The sequence below is a fragment of the Leucoraja erinacea genome, chromosome 27, assembly GCF_028641065.1.
Source record: "Leucoraja erinacea ecotype New England chromosome 27, Leri_hhj_1, whole genome shotgun sequence".
NCBI lineage: Eukaryota > Metazoa > Chordata > Chondrichthyes > Rajiformes > Rajidae > Leucoraja > Leucoraja erinaceus.
Window position 1 is genome coordinate 27,094,877 of NC_073403.1, and position 20,589 is coordinate 27,115,465.

General features: G+C 47.3%; 1 protein-coding gene and 1 pseudogene across 2 annotated transcripts in view; both read left to right on the plus strand.

Annotated features, from left to right (window-relative positions):
- Positions 1 to 20,589, plus strand: part of LOC129710381 (gap junction gamma-1 protein-like) — a 164,582-nt gene that overhangs the window by 74,960 nt on the left and 69,033 nt on the right. The gene's annotated exons all lie outside the window — the stretch shown is intronic.
- LOC129710032 (gap junction gamma-1 protein-like) lies at positions 2,808 to 17,765 on the plus strand (annotated as a pseudogene).

Below are 20,589 nucleotides of genomic sequence, written 5' to 3' on the forward strand. Positions count from 1 at the left end.
GTAACTTAGCGGGAAGGCAGCATCTCTGGATAGAGGGAATGGATAACGTTTAGGATCTGAAGAAGGGTCTCAACCCAAAACGTAACCCATTCCTTCTGTCTCTACATTCCAGGACGGTCTGGGTAATTACTGTAATGGTCGGTGGGGATACTTGAATGCATCAAAACTTGCACATTCGCACTGACTTGTTCACTTTGTTTCTTCGCCTCGTCCTCCCCCGTTCTTTCATTTTTCAGTTCTCTCTGTGACCTCTCACTGCTGCTGCCCTCTCCTCTCTCTTCTTCCCCTTGCTTTAATTATGTTTTCATAAATTCACGTGACAGGAGCAGAATTAGACCACCCCCCCCCTTGTCCATCAACTATACTCCGCCATTCAATCTATCTTTCTCTCTCAACCCCATTCTCCTGCCTTCTCCCCATAACCCCTGACACCCGTACTAATCGAACTGTTTTGATAAAACAGCTGAAATATTAGCCTGTTTCTCTTTAAGATATTGATGTTTTCATTTCAGACCTCCAAAAACGATGTGAATGTTTAATATTTAAGAAAGAACTGCAGATTCTTGAAAAAATCGAAGGTAGACAAAAATACTGGAGAAACTCAGCGGGTGAGGCAACATCTTTGGAGCAAAGGAATAGGTGATGTTTTGGGTCGAGACCCTTCTTCAGACTGATGTGGGGGCGGTGGGTGGGACGAAGAAAGGAAGAGGCGGAGACAGTAGGCTGTGGGAGAGCTGGGAAGGGGAGGGGAAGGAGAGGAGAAAGCATGGACTACCTGAAATTGGAGAAGTGAATGTTCATACCACTGGGGTGTAAACTGCCCAAGCGAAGGTGCTGCTCCTCCAATTTGCGTGGCGGGGACTCACTCTGGCCATGGAGGAGGCCCAGGACAGAAAAGGTCGGATTCGGAATGGAGGAGGGGGGGTTGGAGTGAAGTGCTGAGCCACCGGGAGATCCGGTTGGTTATTGCGAACCGAGCCTGCACCGATGTAGAGCAGTTGACACCTAGAGCAGCGGAAGCAATAGAGGAGGTTTGCGGAGGTGCAGGTGAACCCCTGCCTCACCTGGAACGACTGCCTGGGTCCTTGGATGGAGTCGAGGGGTGAGGTAAAGCGACAAGTGTAGCATTTCCTGCGGTTGCAAGGGAAAGTACCAGGGGAGGGGGTGGTTTGGGTGGGAAGGGACAAATGGACCAGGGAGTGACGGAGGGAAAACGGTCTCTGTGGAAAGCCGAAAGGGGACTGGAGATGGGAAGATGTGGCCAGCGGTGGGATCCCATTGGAGGTTGCGAAAATGTAGGTGGATTATCTGTTGGATGTGACCGCTGGTGGGGTGGAAGGTGAGGACAAGGCGTGCTCTGTCCTTGTTACGAGTGGGGGGATGGGGAGTGAGTGGTGAAATGGATGAAGTCAGTGAGTTATGCCTGGGTGCAGGAGGTACCTCCCCTTCCCCCCGCACCACCCCCTCCCCTGGTACTTTCACTTGCAACCGCAGGAAATGCTACACTTGTCGCAGTTACCTCCCCCCTCGGCTCCATCAAGGACCCAAGCAGTCTTTCCAGATGAGGTAGAGGTTCACGTGCACCTCTGCCAACCTCATCAATGCTTCAATGCTTGTTGCCTCACCGCTGAGTTTCTCCAGCCTTTTTGTCTACCTTGAATGTTTAATATGTGTGCTCTTAGGTAGTACTGTGTGGAAGGTTTAGAATTTTTTAAGGTATGTTTGGCAAACATGGAAGTGTACAGCACAGCAATAGGCCCTTCGGACCAAATGTCTGGGCCAAACATGATGCCAGTTTTAAACTAATCTCTCCCTTGCACATGAATCATACCCTTCCATTTCCTTCATATCGCTGGGGCTATCTAAAAGCCATGGGGTTTTCAACCAGAAACGTCCACCCATTCCTTCTCTCCAGAGGATGATGCTGCCTGTCCCGCTGAGTTTAATCCAGCGTTTTGTGTATATCTAAAAGCCATGATTAATCATTGAAAAAAGAGCGTTATCTTTTAGATAGAAAACTATCTGCAAATGTAAAAATATGGATTAATCTGCTGGGAAAAAGCATCAATTACTGAAAATTTGTTAGATTGTAACAGTGGCGCAGCCAGAGCTGCTACTCACATAAGGGCTGGAGGACCACAGGTTTGATCCGGACCTCGGGTGCTGTCTGTGTGGAGTTTGCAACGTTCTCCCTGTAAACGTGGGTTTTCTCTGGGTGCTGCCCGTTTCCTTTCCTCTCACATTCGAAGACGTGCAGGTTTGTAGGCTTTGTAAATTGCCGTAATGTGTAAGGATGGTTCAATGGTACATGATCGGTACAGTGAAATTAATTTTTGTATTCAGTTCTGTACAAGTATCAAAATCCATAAGCACTTAAAGTACATCATAAGTTCTTGGAGCAGAATTTGGCCAATCGGCCCATCAAGTCTAGTCCATCATGTCAACCCGTGGCTGATCTATCTTTCCCTCAACAACCCCATTCTCCTGCCGGTTCTCCCATAACCCAGGCACCCGTAATAATCCGGAGTCTGTCAATCGCCAATATAAATCGACATCTTAGCTAAGCATAATCAGATACAGTACAAGTGTTGCGGAAATGGGATAACTTCTGTGAAGCAGGGAATTGATGGTCGGCTTTGGACTTTGGTGGGCCGAAGGGCATCTGTTTCCATGCGTGTCTCTCTACCTAACTATAAATGTTAATTTTGTTTTTTTCGATCATGATCGCATCAATATCTCCTGTCTGGTTTTAATGAAGATGTCTGTTGTGCTGCAGGAACGGATTGGAAAAACTTGATTGAAATAACATGAGCTGGAGCTTCCTAACGAGGCTTCTGGAGGAAATCCACAACCAATCCAAGTTTGTGGGCAAGCTGTGGTTGACGGTGCTCATCCATATTCCGCGATTGTGCTGGACCGTGGTGGGCGGGGAGTCCATCTACTAGATGAGCAGACACAAGTTCGTCTGCAACACCAACACAGCCGGGCTGCGAGAACGTCTGCTACGACGCCTTTGCCCCGTTATCCCACGTGAGGTTTGGGGTGTTCCAGATAATACTCATCGTCACGCCGTCCATTCTCTACCTGGGCTACGCCGTGCACAAGATCACGGCGAAGGAAGACCCCGAGGGCGGAGCCCGAAAACCCAAAGAAGCACCAGTTACGCGGTGTTGCAGTGGAAGCAGCATCGAGGACTGGCGGAGGCCGAGGATTGATAACATAGCAGGATCCATACTCTATCCAGAAAATAGAGCTGCACAGCGATCAGGGAACAAAGAGCAGAAGAACCTGAACAGCACGATGGCCGACGGCAGATTAAACGTTGATGGCCTGATGAAGTTTTACGTTCTGCAGTGCTTGCAAGAAGTTTTATTGAGGTGTGTTTTCTTGTGGGCCAGTAAATCTTGTATGGCTTTGAGGTAAGTAGCAGCAAGGTACGAGTGTGTCCGCGACCCTTGCCCTCACACGCGTGTGGACTGCTTTGTATCCAGGCCCAACTGAGAGACTATTTTTCTGCTGTTGATGTACGGAGTAAGGCGGCCTCTGTTTAGTCATAGATATCTGGGAGATGATCATCTGGGATTTGGGAGATACGGGATATTATATAAAAACCCACCAAAAACTCTCTAGCAGAAGACTAGTTACATTAGCCTTATACATGGAACTCCCTTCAGCCCCTCCTGGCATACCATATTGCAGTCAACCAGATCAGATCCCGTACACTGACCTTTCCAATGCTAAATATGCTACAAGCAGAACAAAGAGAAAACAGCGCTCAAGAGCAGCACTACCGGCAGCAATGATGAAAATGTGCCGGTCAACTTGGAACGCGTGCAGCGGCAGCTGACGATGGCCAGGAACAGGTGGACCGAGGCGTTCCAGGCTTATAACGATCACACCCATCTCCAAACCCCACCAGAGAAAAGAAAGAAGGCAGTGGTCAAGCAAAAAGTAGCCTGAGCAGCAAATCTGGGGATGCAAAGACCTCGGTGTGGATTTGTAAGCAATTTGTCTTTGCTCAGCCAGTTTCAGTTGGATGTAGGACCAAAGATTACTTTATAGCAATCGTTTTAACTCCTCGTTTTGTTTTTAAAAGAAAGCCATTTGCAGTGTCAAAATTACAGTCTGCTACAGTAGTGTTTTTGTTTCAGTTCCTTCAATGGAGGACTAGGAATCTTTGGAAGATTCAGTTTTGTTTTTAAATCTTTTTTTTTTTTCAGTGCGCCAAACATCTAGTGCAAGATCGAATTGATAATCTTTGATTACGTTCATCCAGCTACCAATTGCCAAATTGGTTGTGAGTATTTCAGAAACGGACCATTGATCTCAAATCAGCCATGCTGTTAATATTAAACGAGTGCCTTTTCTTTTCTGTGTATAAAGAGGGAAGCAGTGCACAAGAATCTGTGCAAACACAGCCATAATCTGCACTGCAGAATCTGTTAATCAATGTTTACCTGAGGGTTTGGGAGTAGTTTTGTGCAAATGTCAAACACAAACCCCTTCTTGCCCACAGTAAGTGGCTTTCTAGCCATTTTCCTCATGCTTACTTCCATACCATCTTTTTAATGAGGGTTGTTTATCAGTATTAGATTGTGACTTCACATAGGACGCATTGCACTGGAGTTTGAGAATGGCGGTCTGCTTGCGTTAGAGATCATTGCCATGTAGGACATATAATTAAATTTGAATGTGATTTATCTTAGGATCTTCCTTGGGTTAGGGTTGGTGCAGCATCTCTATTGATCTTTGATAGTTTACTGTGTAACCTATCATATAGAAATGTCTTCTTGTTAAGGTATTATAAATAAAACGGCATGCCATCAGTAGGAAGAACTCTATCTCACTGACCGTACTTTGGAACGGGTTGACCTATTTATTACATTACCGCGTGCAGCATTACTACTACGGAAACTAAACCAATCAAACATAGAAGATCTTCTTAAAGCAGAAACAAATGACTGGAGGAAACTCAATGGATCACGCAGCATCTGTGGGAGTATAGGGATAGTTGATGATTTGTGAACTGACCTTGTAATGAAGGTCTTCCCTTTGATACCTGATCATCGCGTCGTGGTGGCACAGTGGAAGGGTTTGCTCCTTACAATCGTCAGAGCACCTGGTGCGCTCCTGACTACGGGTGCTTGTTTTGTTAACTGTTTTGTACATTCTCTCCGTGACCTATGTGGGGTTCTCTCTTGGGTTCTCCAGGTTCCTCCTACACTACCAAGACATACAGGTTTTGGAGGTTAATTGTCTTGGTACAATTGTAAAAGGTCCTCAGAGTGTTAGCGTGTCCAGGGACTCCTGTTTTCGGGGCGGACTTTGGTGGGAAGAAGGGCATGTTTCCGTGCTCTATCTCCAAACTAAACCTTTATATTCTGCTTGACCTGTTTTTGAGTTCCACCCCACTTTGTGTGTTGTTCCAGATTCTAGAAATCTTCAGGGGCCCTTGGGTCTTTCACGCAACATTCTCATGATTCAAGTGGGATCAGATTTTTAAATGTGCATTTAAGCAAGGGACACTTAGTAAACAAATCAAAGCAAGTTCTGCATTTGCAGGATTGATCCGTGGATGCTAAATAATCATTACAGGCGCATTCAGTTTCCATCTCAAACTACTTTGCGTTGCATCGGAAATAATGGTTTTGGATTTGAGACATACAACAATTATTGTATAGGGGGCGTTTGTACAAACATAAAAATAAGGAACTACCACATGAGGCCAACAACTTTTCAGTTGCTGTTAAACATTCCACTTCCGACATTATTTATTGTACACATAAAGCTCATCACAATTTAACTAGGAGGATTCCGAGAAGAATATTTCCATAACTCTTGCCTTTTCCTTTCTCATAAGTTGGCCATGGAAGTGATCTTGCTCTACGTACTTAGAGTTACAATATGTCCCAACATAGCTGATTTTGACCGTCTTATTTTTTTTTGTTTAAGAATTAGTTGTCCATTGTTCAAATTAAAAAGCTTGAAAAAAGCTTTGTAACAGGCCGTCATAAAGGACCGAGCTCGTAATGCCAATTTTTCTATACTTTTTAAAAATTATGTTTACATTTGTTTGTTCATTTGTAGCCTGTGAAAAAACTTGCCAGCTTTGGAATAAGTTAAAATGCGGCGTCCAGGTAACGATTCAAATGTAATTGCCCACAAAAGGTTTTTAAAGGCAATTCATTGTATAAGGGATGGACTCCCCTGTGCAAATCTGCTGCGCATTCTCCTTGCGCCTTACTGATAGCCCATCTTTTTACAGGAACAGAACTGACAGTTTAAAATTCACCATCTTTAAAATTTGTGTCGAAAAACCTAAATCTTTTTGACTTCCAACGGACGCAAATGTACTTTCTTGTATTTTTTCTACCCGAACACAGTTGTACGTTTCTGTCACTGGTGGGATTGCGTCCTGTTACAAATAACCAGTCCTTCAGTGGAACTGGGATGATTTGAGGGAAAGAAGTGCCAAAGCATTGGTAAGAAACTTTGCCGTTTATTTAGCGTTTGTATTTAAAACCGAAATTCGCCAAAACTCTTTGTCCCAAACCAGATGAGCTCTTGTTAGATTATGGGATCGTTTACTGCAGTTTCTTCTTTCTTCTTCTGCTTTCTTTCTTCTTCTTCTTCTTTCTTCTTTTCTCTTCTTCTTCCCTCTTCTTCTTCTTCTTTCTTTTTTTCTCTTCCTGTTTTTTCTTTGTCTTTTCTTTTCTCTTCTCCTTTCCTCTCTTCCTTCAAATTCTTCTTCTCTTTCCTCTCTTTCTTCTTCATCTCGTTTCTTCGATCTTCTTTCCTCTTAGTCTTCATTTTTTTCTTTCTTCTTTTTTCTGTTTTCCTTCTTCTTCCTCTTTCCTTTCCTCCTTTTTCCTTCTCTTTACTTTTTCTTCTCGCTGACTTCATCCTGCTCGCTCTTCTTTTCTTTCTTCTTGTTCAATTCTTTTCTTCTTCCTTTTCTTCATCTTCTTGCTTCTTGTCCTCTTCTAATGCTCACCTTCTTCTTGTAATCTTCTTCTTTCTGTCTCACCTATGTTCTAATTTTGTCCTTTTCTTTTTTTTCTTTCTTTTCTTCTCCAGTTCTTAAAATTTCTTCCTTCTTCCTCTATTTCCTCTTTCTTTATCTTTCTTTTCTTCTCTTTCTGTTCTTTCTTTCCTTTCCTCTCCTCTTTTTCTCTCTTCTTCTTTTTTTTCCTTCTGCCTTTTTCTTCCCTTGTTCGTTTTTTCCTCTTCCTTTCTTTTCTCCTTCTTCCCCTCTATTTCGTTTCCTCTTCCCCTAGTGTTCCTGATGCTTCTTCTTCTTTCTCGAGATTTCCCTTTCTTATTCTTTCTTCTTCTCGCTTTTCTCTCTTCTTTCCTCCCCCTTTTTCTAGGCTCTCTTTCCTTCTTTCTTTCTCCTCTTCTTCTTCCTCTTCTTTTCCTTCTTCTTCACCTCCTTCTCCCTTTCTTCTCGTCTTTCTCTTAACTTTTCTCTTTCTTCTTTTTTCTTCGCCCCCTTTCATCTTCTTTCTTCTTCTTCTCCTTCTTTTTCTTCTTCGATTCTTCCTTCTTCTCTTTTCTGTGCTCTCTTCTTCTTTCTTCTTCTCTCTTGTCTCTCTCTTTCTTTCTTTCTTCTTCTTTTCCTTTTCTTCCTTCTCATTCCTCTCTTCCTTCACTCTCTCTGTTCAGTCTCTCTGTTTCGCTTCTTCTCTCCTTTTCCTTCCCTTCCTCTTCTCTCGCTTCTTCCCTTTTTCCGTCTTTCTTTTTCTCCTTTTTTTTTCGTTCTTCTTCTTCTTTCTCGTCCTTCTTCTTCTTTCCGTCTCCCTTCTTTTTCCCCTTCTTTCTGCCCTCTTTTCTTCTCTCCTTCCTTTTCTTCTCTTCTTCTATCCTCTTTTTTCTCCCCCCTTTCTTTCTCCTTCTCCTTCGTCTTCCTCTTCTTCTTCCTCTCTTTCTCTCTGTTTCTTCTTCTTTCCTCTTTCTTTTTCTTCTTCTTTCTTCTTCTCTTCTTTCTCTCTTCTTCTTTGCTTTCTTTCTCTCTCCCTCTTTTTCTTCCTCCTCTCTTCTTCTCTCTTCTCTTCTTTTTTCTTCTCCTGGTCTTTCTTCTCTCCTCTTTCCTCGCCCTTTCCTCCCTTCCTTTCTCTCTTCTCTTCTTCTTTTCTTTTCCCCCGCTCTTTCCCTCCCTTCTCCTCTCCTCTTCTCTCCTCTTCTCTTCTCCCTTCTTTCGCTCTTCTTTCTCCTTCTCTCTCCTCTTCCTCCTCTCTCCTTTCTTCCTTCTTCCTCTTGTTCTCTTTCTTTTTCCCTTTCTTCTCTTCTTTTCTTCTCTCCCTTTCCCCTCCTTTCCCTCTTCCGCTCTTTCCCCTTCTCCTTCCTTTTTCTTTTTCTTCTTCTTCCTCATCTTTCCTTCCTCCCTTCCTTCTCTCCTTTTCTTCTCCTCTCTCTCTCTCCTGCTCTTCTTCTCACCTCTCCTCTCTTCTCCTCTCCTTCTCCCTCCTCTTCCCTTTCTCTTTCCTTCTCCCCCTCCTTTTCCCTCTCTCTTTTCTCTTTCTTTCTTTCTCTCTCTCTTCTTCTCTCCTCCTCTTCCTCTCCTCTCTCCTGCTTCTCCTCTTCCTCCCCTCTTTCTCTTCTCGCTGTTTTCTCCTCTTCTCTCTTCCCCCTCTCCTCTCTCTTTTTCTCTCTCCTTTCTTTTCTTGATCTTCTTCCTCTTTCTTCTTCCTCTCCATCTCCTCTCTTCTTCCCTCTCTTTCTCTCCTTCTTCTCTCCTTTTCCTTTCCTTTCTTCTTTTCTCTCTCTTTTCTTCCCTTTCTTCCCCTCTCCTCCTTTCCCCCCCTTCTCCCCTCCTCTCTTCTTCTTCCCCTTCTTCTTCTCCCCCTCTTCTCTTCTTCTCTCTCTCCTTTCTCCCTCCCCCCCTCCCTTCTTTGTTCCCTCCTCCTTCTCCTCTCCCCGCCTCCTCTCCCTCTCCTTCCCTCTCTCTTCTCCTCTCTTCCTTCTCTCTCTTTCTCTTTCTCTTCCCTCTCTCCTCCCTCTCTCTTCTTCTCTCTTCCTCTCTTTTTCCTCTTCTCCTTCTCCTTTCTTTTCCCCCTCTTCCCCTTCTTCTCTCTCTCAATTCTCCTTCCTCTCTCCTTCTTTCTTCTTCCTCTCCCCCCCCTTCTCCCCTCCCTCTGCCGTTCTTTCCTCTCCTCTCTCCCTTCTCCTCCTTCCCCTTTCCCTCCCTTTCTTTCCCCCTCTCTTCTTTCCTCGGTTCTCTCTCTTCTTCCCTCTCTCTCCCCCTCTCTCCTCTCTCTCCCCTCTCTTCTTCCCCTCCTTTCTTCCTCTCCTTCTCTCTTCCCCTCTCTTCTCTCTTTCCTCCTCCCTCTCTCTTCTTCCTCCTCCTTTCTTTCCCTCTTCTCTCCCCTCTCTTCCTTTTTCTCTTCTCTTCTCTCTTCCTCCCCTCTCCTCCTTTTCTCTCTCTCTTCTCTCTTCTCCTTTCCTCTCCTTTTCTTTTCTCTCCTCTCCTCGTCTCTCTCCTTCTCTCCCCCTTCTCCTCTCTCTCCTCTCTCTCTCCTCTTCTCTCCACCTTTTTCTTCCTCTCTTCTTCCTCTCTCTCTCTCTTCCCTCCCCCCTCTCCCTCTCTCTCTCTCTCCTTCTCTCTCTCCCACCTTCTCTCTCTCTCCCTATTTCCCTCTCTCCCACTAGATAGATAGATAGATAGATAGATAGATAGAGACAGAGAGACAGAGACAGAGAGACAGAGAGACGGATAGATGGATAGATGGATAGAGAGAAAGAGACGGAGAGATAGAGAGAGATAGATAGATCTCTCTCTCCCTCTTCCTCTCCTCTTCTCTCTTTTTTTCTCTTTCTTCTCTGCTCTCTCTCTTCTCCTTTCCCTTCTTCTCTCTTCTCTCCCTCTCCCTTCTCTTCCCCCCTCTTCTTTCTTCTCTTCTTCTCCTCTCCTTCCTCCTCTCTCTTCGCTCTTCTCTCTCCTTTCTTCTTTTTTCATCCCCTCTCTCTCCTTTCCCTCCTCTCTTTCTCCTCTCTTCTTCTCTTCCCTCCTTCCTCTCTTCTCCCCTCCTCCCCTCCCCTCCCCCCTCTTCTCCTCCTTTTCTCCTCCTTCCTCTCTCTCTTCTCTCACTTCTTTCCTCCCTATCCTCTTCTCTCCTCTCTCTCTCTCTCCCTCTCCTCTCCCTCTGTCTCTCTCCCCTCTCCCTCTCCCCCTCCTCTCCCCCTCTCTCTTCTCTTCCTCCTTCCTTCTCTTTCCCTCCTCTCTTCCTCTCCTCTTTTCCCTCTCTCTTTCCCCTCTCGTCTCTTCTCCTCCCTTCCCTCTTCCTTCTTTCCTCTCTTCTCCTCTCTCTCTCTTTCTCTCTCTCTCTCTCTCTCTCTCTCTCTTTCTCGCTCTCTCTCTCTTTCTCTCGCTTTCTCTCTCTTTCTCCTTTCTCTCTCCCTCTCCCTCTCCTCCCTCTCCTCTTCTCCTTCCCTCCTCCTCCTTCTTCTTCCCTCTCTTTCCCCCCTCCCTCTCCTCTCTTTTCTCTTCTCTCTCTCTCCTCCCTCTCCTTCTCCTCCCTCTCCCCCTTTCTCTCTCCGCTTCTCTCCCTCTCTTTCTTCTCCCTCTTCTCTTCTCCCTCTTTCCTCCTCTCTCTTTCTCCCCTCTGCTCCTTTTCCCTCTCTTCGCCTCTTCCTTCTCCCCCCTCCCCTCCTCCTTCCTTCTTTCTCCTCTCTCCCCCTCCTCCCTTTTCTTTTTCTCTTCTTCTCTCCCTCTCCTTTCTTCTTCTCCCTTCTTCTTCTCTTTCTTCTCTGCTTCTCCTTCTCCCCCTCTTCCTCCTCTCTCTCCCTCTTCTCTCCCCTTCTCTCTCTTCCCCTTCTCCTCTCCCCCTTTTTCCCTCTCCTTCCTCTCTTCTTCTTCCTTCTTTTCCCTCTTCACCCTCTCTCTCTCTCTTCTCCCTCTCTTCTCTCCTCTCCTCTTCCTTCTCTTTCTTTCTCTCTCCTTCTCTCTCTTCTCCTTTCCTCTCTTTCCTCTTCCCCTTCTTCCTCTCTCTCTTCTTCTCTTCCCCCCCTCTTTCTTCTCTTCCCCCCTTCTTCCTTTCTTTCTCCCTTCTCTCTCTCCCTCCCTCCTTCTCCTCTCTCTCTTCCCTCCTTCTCTTCTTCTTTCCTCTCTTCCTTCTTTCCTCTCTCTCCTCTTCCTCTCTCCTCTTCTCTTTTCTTCCTTCTCTCTTCTCCCTTCCTTCTCTCCTTCCTCTCTCCCTCCCTCTCCGTCCCTCCCTCTCTTCTCCTGCTCTCCCTTCTCTCCTCTCTCTCCTTCCCCCTCTCCCTCTTCCTCTTCCCTCCTCCCTCTCTCTCCTTCTCCCCTCTCTCTCCTCCTTCTTCCTCTCTTCTTCTCCTCCTCCTCCCTCTTTCCTTCTCTCTCCTCTCCTCTCTTCTTCTCCTCTTCTCTCCTCCCCTTCCCCCTCTCTCCCTTTTCTCCCCCTCCCTTCTCCTCCCCCTCTCCCTCCTTCCCCCTCTCTCCCTCCTCTCTCTCTGTTCCTCTTTCTCCTCTCCCCCCTCTCTTCTTCTCTTCTCTTCCTCTCCTCTCTTCTTCCCCCCTCCTCCTCTTCTTTCTCTTCTCTCTTCTCTCTCCTCTCTCCCTTCTTCCTTCCCCTCTCTCCTCTTTTCCCCCTCCCCCCTCTCTCTCCCTCCTTCTCTCCCTCTCTCCCCTCTCTCTCTCCCTCCCTCCCTCTTCTCCCTCTCTCCCTCTCTTCTTTCTTTTTCTCTCCTCTTCCTCTTCCTCTCTTCTTCCTCTCCTCTCTCCTCTCCCCCTCCTCTCCTTCCTTCTTTTCCCTCTTCTCTCTCTCCCTCTCTTCCCCTCCTCTCCCTCTCTCTCTATTTCCCCCTCCCTCTCTACACTCCCCCCTTTCTCCTCCTCCTCCTCTCTCTCCCCTTCTCTCCCCCCTCCTCCCTCCTCTCTTCTCCTCCTCTCTTCTCTCTCTCTCTCCTCTCCTCTCTCCTCTTCTCTCTCTCCTTCCTCCTCTCCCTCCTCTCTCCTCTCCTCTCCTCTCTTCCTCTCTCCCCCCTCTCTCTCTCTCTCTCTCCCCTCCCCTCTCCTCTTCTTCTCCTCTCTCTTCCTCCCTCTCCTCTCTTCTCTCCTCTCTCCTCTCCCCTCTTTCCCCCTTCTCTCTCCTTCTCTTCTTCTCCTTCTCTCTCTCTCTCTCTCTCTCTTTTTTCTCCTTCCCTCTCTCTCTAGTATCTCATTCTCTCTCTCTCTCTATTATCTTCTCTCTCTCTCTTTTTCTCATTCTCTCTCTCTCTCCTCCCCTCCTCCTTCTCTCTCTCCCCTTTCCTCTCCTCTCCTCTCCTCTCTTCTTCCTCTCTCTCTCCCTGCCCTCCCTCTCCTCCTCCCTCCCTCTCCTCTCTCTCTCTCTCTCCCTCCCCTCTCTCTCCCTCTCTCTCTCTCCTCTTTCTCTCTCTCCTCTCCCCTCTCCTCTCTCTCTCTCTCTCCCCTCCTCTCTCTCCCTCTCTCCCCTCCTCTCTCTCTCCCCTCCTCTCTCTCTCTCTCCCTCTCCCACTGTCTTTCCCTCTCCTCTCTCTCCTCTCCTTCTCTTCTTTCTTTCTCAGCTTCTTTCAACATCTCTCTCTTTCTCCTATCTCTCTCCCTCACTCTCTCAACATCACCCCCCCTCTCTCCCTATCTCTCATTCCCTCTATCTCGTCTCTGTCACCCAGACTCCCCCTATCTCCCTCTACCTTCCCCTCTTTCTTCCTCTCTCCCTCTCCTCTCCCTTCTTTCTCCTCTCTTCTCCCCTCCCCTCCTTCCCCCCTCTCCTCTTCTCTCCTCTCCTCTCCCCTCCTTCCTCTCTCCTCTCCTTCTCCCCCTCTCCTCTTCCCCCTCTCCCCCCTCTCCTCTCCTCTATTCTCTTCCTCTTCCTCTCTTCCTCCCCCTTCCTCTTCTTTTCTTCCCCTCTCCTCCTCCTTTCTCCCCTCTTTTCCCCTCTTCCTCTCTCCCTCCTCTCCCTCTCCTCCTCTCCTCTCCTCTCCTCTCCTTCCTCCCTCTCGCCCTTTTCCTTCCTCCTCTCCCCCCCTCTCTTCTCCCCTCCCTCCCTTTCTCTCCCCTCCTCTCTCCCTCTCTCCCCTCTTCTCTCTTCTCCTCCCTTCCCTTCTCCTCTCTCTCTCTCCTTCTCCCCCCCCTCTCCTCCTCCTCTCTCTCTCCTCTCTCCCCCTCCCTCCCTCTCTCTCTCCCCTCTTTCTCTCTTCCTCTCCTCTTCTCTCCCTCTCCCCCTTTTTCTCCTCTCCCTTCCCTCCTCTCTCTCTCTTCTCCTCTCCTTCCTTTTCCTCTCCTTCTCCTCCCCTCTTCCTCTCCTCCCTTCTCTTTTTCTCCCTCCTTCCTTCCTCTCCCCTCTCTTCCTCCTCTCTCTCTCTCTCCTTCTCTCTCTCCCTCTCTCTCTCTCTCTCTCTCTCTCTCTCCTCTCTCTCTCCCTCTCTCCCTCTCTCCTTCTCTCTCTTCACTCTCTCTACCCTCTCTCTCTTTCGCCTCTCTCTCTCCCTCTCTCATTCTCCCCTCTCTCTCTCCCTCCCCTCCTTCCTCCCCTCTTCTTTCTCTCTCTCCTTTCTCTTTCTCTCTCTCTTCCTCTCTCCTCTTTCTCTTCTCCTCTTTCTCCTTCTCTTCCCCTCCCTCTTCCTCCCCTCTCTTCTTCTCTCTCTTCCTCTCCTTTCTCTCTTCCTTCTTTTCTCTCTCCTCTTCTCCCCTCTTCTTTTCTCCTCTCCTCCCCCCCCTCCTCTCTCTTCTCTTTCCTCCCTTCTTCTTCCTCTCTTTCTTTTCCCTCTCTTCCTTTTCCCCTTCTCTCTTTCCCTCCCCTTTCTTTCTCCTTCCTTTTTTTCTCCCTCCCTCCTCTCTCTCTTCTCTCCCCTCTTCTCCCCTCCTCTCTCTCTCTCTCTTCTTCTCTCTTTTTTTTCCCTCCTCTCTCTTTCTTCTCCCCCTTCTCTTCTTCTTTCTCCCTCTCTTCCTCTCCTTCTCCTTTTCTCTCTTCCCCCCCTCTTCTCTCTCTTCTTTCTCCCTTCTTTTTCTTCCTTCTCTCTCTCTCTTTCTCCTTTCCTTTTCTTCTCCTCTCTCTTCTCTCTCCTCTTTCCTTTCTTCTTCTCCTCTCTTTCTTTTTCCCCCTCCTTCCTCCCTCTTCTCTCTCTCTCTTCCTCTCCTCTCCCCCCTCCCTTTCTCCCTCCCTCCCTCTCTCCTCTTCCTCTCCCTCCCTTTCCTCTCCTTCTCTCTTCCTCCTCCCTTTTCCCTCCCTCTCTCCTCTTTCTCCTTCCTCTCTTTCCCTTCTCTCCTCCTCTTCTTTCTCCTCCCTTCTTCTTTCTCTCTTCTCTCCTCCCTTTCCTCTCTTTCCTCCTCTCTCTTCTCTCTCTTCTTTCTTTCCCCTTCTCTTTCCCTCCCCTCCTTCCCTCTCCTTCTCCTCTTTTCCCCCTTTCTTCTCCTTCTTTTCCCCTCTCTCCTCTTCCTCCCCTTTCTTCTTCTCTCTTCTCTCTCCTCCTTCTCTTTTCTCTCCTCTTTCCTCTTCTTCCTTCTCTCTTCCTTCCCTCTCTCCCTTTCCTCTTCCCCCTCTCCTTCTTCCTTCCTCCTCTTTCTCCTTTTCCTCTTTCTTTTTCTCTCTCCCCCCCTCTCCCTCTCCTCCCTCTTCTTTCTCTCCTCCCTCTCTTTCCTTTCCCCTCTTTCTCTCCCTTCTCCTCTCCTCCTCCTCCCCTCCTCTCCCTTCTCTCTCTCTTCCCCCCTCTCTTCTTCTTCCCCTTTCCTCTCCTTTCTCCCCTCTCTCCCCTCTCCCTCTTTCTTCTTTCTCTCTCTTCCTTCTTCTTCTTTCTCTCTCTCTCTCCCCTCTTCTCTTCCCTCTCCCTTCCTCTCCCTCTTCCTTTCCTCTCCTCTCCTCTCTCTTCTCCTTCCCCTTTCTCTCTCCTTCCCCCCTTCTCCTCTTCTCTCCTCTCCCCCCTCTCTCTTCTCTCTCCTTCTCTTTCTCTTCTCTTTCCTCTCTTCTCTCTCCCTTCTTCTTTCTCCTCCCTCCTCTCTTCTCCCTTTTCTCTTCCTCTCTCTCTTCTCTTTCTCTCTCTCTCTTCTCTCCTCTCCTCCCTTTCCTCTCCTCTCTCTTCCTCTCTCCCTCTTCCCCTTCCCTCCCTCCCTCTCCTCTCCTCTCTCTCCTTCCCCTCCCCTCTTTTCTCCTCCCTCTTCCTCTCCCCCTCTTCCCCTCTCTCTCCTCTCCCTCCTTCCCCTCCTCCTCTCTCTTCCTCTCCTCTCTCCTTTCTTCTCTCCCCTCCTTTCTCTCCTCCCCCTCCTCTCTCTCTCCCTCTTCTCTCTTTCCTCTCCCTCTCTTCCCTCTCCTCTCTCTTCCCTCTCCCCTCTCTCTCTCTCTCTCTCTCTCTCTGTCTGTGTCTCTCTCTCTTTCCCTCTTCCCTCTGTCTCCCCCACCCCCCTCTCTCTCCTCTCCTCTCTCTCCCTCTCCTCTCCTCTCTTCTCCTCTCCTCCCTCCCTCTCTCTCTCTCACTCCCTCCCCTCTCCTCTCCCTCCTCTTCTCCTCCTTTCCTTTCTTTCCCTTCCTTCTCCTCCCCTCCTCCCCTCCCCCTCTCTCCCTCCTCTTCCTCTCTCTTCTCTCCTCTTCTCCCTCTTTCTCTCCTCCTCTCTCTCTCCTCTTCTCTCTTCTTCTCTTTCTCTTCTTTCTTCCTCCCCTCTCCTCCCTTCTCCTCTCCCTCTCTTCTTTCTCCTCTCTCCTCTCCTCTCCTCCCTCTCTCCTCTCTTCCTCTCCCCTCCCCCTCCTCTTTTCTTCCTCTCCTCTCCTCTCCCCTCTCCTCTCTTTCTTCTCCTCTTCCCTTTCTTTCCTCTCCTCTCTCCTCTCTTTTCCTCCTTTCTCCTCCCCTCTTTTCTCCCCTCTCCTCTCTTCCCTTCCCTTCTCCTCTTCTCCTCCTCTCTCTCCCCTCTTTTCTCCTCTCCCTTCCCTCTCCCTTTTCTTCCTCCTCCTCCTCTCTCTCTCTTCTTCCTTCCCTCCTTTACTTCCCTTCTCCTCTCCCTCTCCTTCTCTCCCTCTTTCTCCTTTTCCTCTCTTCCTCTCTCTTCCTCTCTCCTCTCTTTTCCTCTCCTCCTCTCTTCTTTTTTCTCCTCTCCTCCTCCTTCTCCTCTCTTCCTCTCTTCCTCTTCCCTCTTCTCCTTCCCCCTCTTTTCTTCTCTCCTCCTCTCTCTTTCTCCCCTCTCTTTCCTCTCCGTTCCTCCTCTTCTCTCTTCCTTCCCTCTCTCTCTCCTCTTCTCTCTTCTCTCTCTTTCCTCCCCTCTCTCACCTTCCTGTTTGGGGACTTAAAGTGAAACAGAGGATCTATGTTTCAAGCTTTGAAGTTGTACATGTCTATACTAGCTTTTGTATATAGCTACACTTCGATGAAGGTTAAAGATGCCACAATGGGAAGAAGTGCTTCAGCTGGTCACTTATTGAACAATTATTTTAAAGAGGTGAACAAAAAAATAGGTGCCTTTTTGTTTTCTAGTTTATTTTCCTGAAATGGACTTGAATGCTACATTCAAACTCGTAAAGGCATATTTTGTTTTGGACTTAAGTTGGCGCGCGTGTGTGGTGTACTGTCTTCAAGAAATGGCCCTGCAGTTGTGTGGAGGACATATACTGTACCTTTGTCATATACATCATCTATGCAACTTATCCTAGTTTTTATACAAATCCGATGGGAATTTTTTTGTCACAAATAATTCCACACATTTGAAAAGATTTTGTATTAAAAGTTTTTATTTTGCATGTTTCAAAAGTATTTGAATTGTCTTGTGAAATAGAAATGTTGCTCTTTGGATTGTTCTGCCTTATTCTGGAGTTAAGTTGTGACTGAACTCAAAATACTACTTTTATGGCACTTTCGTGTGAAAAACCAATTGGGATGTTTGAGTCAGGAGAGGTTTAGTGCTGTACACTGGAATCCCTACCAACCCATTATATCTACAACAACTTTAAATGTATCAATTTTGTAAGAGTTTTCACTTCAGGCACGCCTTTTTCTCGTTGATTAATAGAATTTGAGAGCCAAAAAAGCACAGTACTGTATACCACTTTAAACATGAAATAATATCCGCACAGCACAGAACCACCGCCTTTTGTCCCACCTTGTCTCTGACAGAAAAACATGCCCCATCTAAGTTGATTGTACATTTGACCCATATCCCTGTTGAACCTTATCCTATACTCTCCATGTACCTGTCCAAGTGACTTTTTCATCGTGTACGCTATACCGCCTAACTACCTCCTCTTTCATCTTGTCCTATAGATCCCCCACCATCTTCCGTGAGAACAACTGCCGCCTCAATTCCTATTAAATCGTTTCCTCCCTCGCATTTCGTCGTGGTTCTCTTCCTCCTCAGGGTTTTCCAGTGGTTATGTGTCACATGGTACCATTTAATGTATAGTGACATTTGAGTATGCCATAAAGCCATACGAAGTGAAAATCACCAAGACCCACAGCCACATAAACTGTTAACATAACCATCCATCAAAGTGGATGCCGCTTCCCTCACTGTGATCAGAAGGCAATACATTTCAATCTTCTTCCTCTTATTCTCCTGCGGTCAGGGCAGTCCAACCATCCCCGTCAGGGGCAATCAGAAGCCCCCGCGCGCCGACTATACGAAGCCCACCGTCGGTTTGATCGAAATCTCCCTCGTCGGGTTTTTTTACACATCTCTCCTAGGCCATATGGAGCTCCTGAATTGGCCTCTTCTCACCGGAGACCGCGGGCTTCACGATGTTACATTCACCGGCTCCGCTCATTTGAGCTTTCATCCCCCGCCAAGGGATCTCAAGCACCACGATGTGTAAGTCCACTGACTCCCGCTGCTTGGAATCGTCCGTCAGTCTCCAGCAAGGCCCCGCCAACCTGTCACTATTTTAGGCCGCAGCAGGACGGAGATACATACGGAAACAAACTTGCATTGCATATCCGCCGAGGTAACAGATTGGAAAAAAAAGTTTCCCCCCAAACCCCCGCACCCCTCCGCCACATCAAACAAACCAAGGACACTAAACATACTTTTAACACAACCTAAAATAACAAAAAAAATAAGACAGTTACAGATACAGACTGTCGACGATGCTGCCCCTTGCTGATAGCACCATCCTGTGTAAAATACTCTGTGCCTTCAGCCTATTCATTTCCCTTCATGATTTTATGCACCTCTATAGAATGACCCCTTAGTGTCCTAGGCTCCAAGGACTAAAGTAGCATGTCCAATCTCCCTTTAGTTTCATGGCCCTTGAATCCTGGCAGCATCCTCATAAATCTACTCTACCTCTCGTCCACCTTAATGACATCCTTCCTTTGGCCAGGTGACCAGAACCAAACATCTCCAAATCCTGGCCTCACCAACGTACAACTGTAACAGAACAGGCCCAACCTTTATGCTCAACACCTTGTAGCAACAAGGAACTACAGATCTGATTTTTATATAAAATAACCGATCAAAGTTTAATTGGGGGGGGGGGGGGGGGGGGGGGGAGGTGGAGGGGAGGACATTGAATAGGCAGATAGTTGACTAAAGTCAGAGATGAAAATACATTGTGATAAAAAGGATTGAGCGAGTTTCCAGGCCTTCCAGTTTTTAAGACCCAACTTACTAATGCCTTGCACATTCCTATCTAACTCGTTGACGTAAACTACCAACACTAATGGGCCAGCACCGTTCCCCTGATGCACAACACCGCTGTCACAGGCCTCCAGTCCTGAAAAAACGCCCTTCCACCACCACCCTCTGCTGCCACCCATGGTCAATTCTGTATCCAGAATATGAAAAATAAAATGCCCAGCAGATCAGGCGACATCTGATGCCTGACCTGCGTTCCTCCATAATTTTGTGTTTTACTCAAATTAGAAACATAGAAAATATGTGCAGGAGTGGCCCATTCGGCCCTTCGAGCCTGCACCCGCCTTCACTATGATCATGGCTGATCATCCACGCATTATCCTGTACCTACCTTCTCTCCAATAAACCCCCTGATCCCCTTATTAGCCACAAGGGCCACATCTAACTCCCTCTTTAATTAGCTAATGACTGGCCTCAACTACCTTCTGCAGCAGAGAATTCCACAGATTCACCACTCTCTGTGTGAAAAAAAAATGTTTTTCTCATCTTGGTCCTAAAAGATTTCCCCCTTATCCTTAACTGTGACCCCGTATCGGTAAAAAACTGTGTCTGGCAGTTCCTTGTGGCTCTGCAGAAAGAGAACTGGGGTTAATGTCAGTCATGAGAGTTCATCAGAGTCGAAGAAAAGTTGGGAGATTTTTAGCTAGAAGAGGTGTTACTGAGAAAATAGCAAAGAGGGATGCACAACCCCCGCAAATGATTAGTATAGATAGGGAGCATGGTCTACATGTAGAAATCCTGTATCAATGCTGTATATTTCTATGACAATTGCAATGATTAAACCAACAGTTTATGTTGTTATGGATAAGAGAATTTGAAAGGTTTCTGGAAGACGAAATTCCTGCTCATTAATCTTAATGATTTCCCTTTTATTCTGAACATTTTCCACTGGTTTTAGAATCTGTTACATAGGGAAATATTTCTCAGGGAAGATCAAACCCATGGAATCTTGCATTTTTCAACTGACATGACTGCTTTTTAAACTCCAGAGATCAGAGGCCTAGTCTCGTAGGGGAAAGGCTTCATCCCAGGAGTCAACCGAGTCACTGCACTGTCTCAAAGGCAAGTGTATCATCAAATGAGGCCACACCTGCACACACAACTCCAGATGTGAATTCGCCAAAGTACTCTACAGCTGTGGCAAGACTACCAACTTTTGTATTTCATCTCTCTTGCAATTAGTTTTAGGCTTAGTTTAGAGATACAACGCCGAACCAGGTCCTTCGGCCCACTGAGTCTATGCAGACCAGCGATCCCTGCACACCTAAAGGCCCTCCCCCACGATGCGGAGTTTACCCATGGGGTCCCTCCCGAGTTTAAAAAAATCAAACTCGTGGTACTACTTACGTAGTGGGTACGTCGTAGCTCGTGGATGTTTCGTAGCAGCTCGTAATGCTAACGGCAGGTACTCGGGAAACGCAGTAATTCGTGAACTCTCTGCCACAGAGGGTATTTGAGGCCAGTTCATTGGCTATATTTTAAGAGGGAGTTAGATGTGGCCCTTGTGGCTAAGGGAGAGAAGGCAGGTACGGGATACTGAGTTGGATGATCAGCCATGATCATATTGAATGGCGGTGCAGGCTCGAAGGGCCGAATGGCCTACTCCTGCACCTAATTTCTATGTTTCTATGTGAGGTTTTTTCAACAGTGAATAATTTGCACAAAAAAATACTCGCGATGAAGTACCACGAGTTTGATTTTTTTTTAACTCGGGAGAGCTCTTGGGTAAACTCGCATCGTGGGACAGGGGCTTAACATTATTCTACACACTGGGGACAATTTACAATTTAACTGAAGCCTATTAGCCTACAAACATTTACGTCATTGCAGTGTTGGGGAAACCGGAGCCCCTGGAGATAAACCCACGCAGGAACACGTGGAGAACATACAACAACACCGTACAGGGGTCACGATCTGGCACTGTGTCACCATGTGGTAATGTTCCCTCTATTATGTGCTGGGTACACTTGCATTCTAAACTTTAATTTCGTGTGTGAGGACAC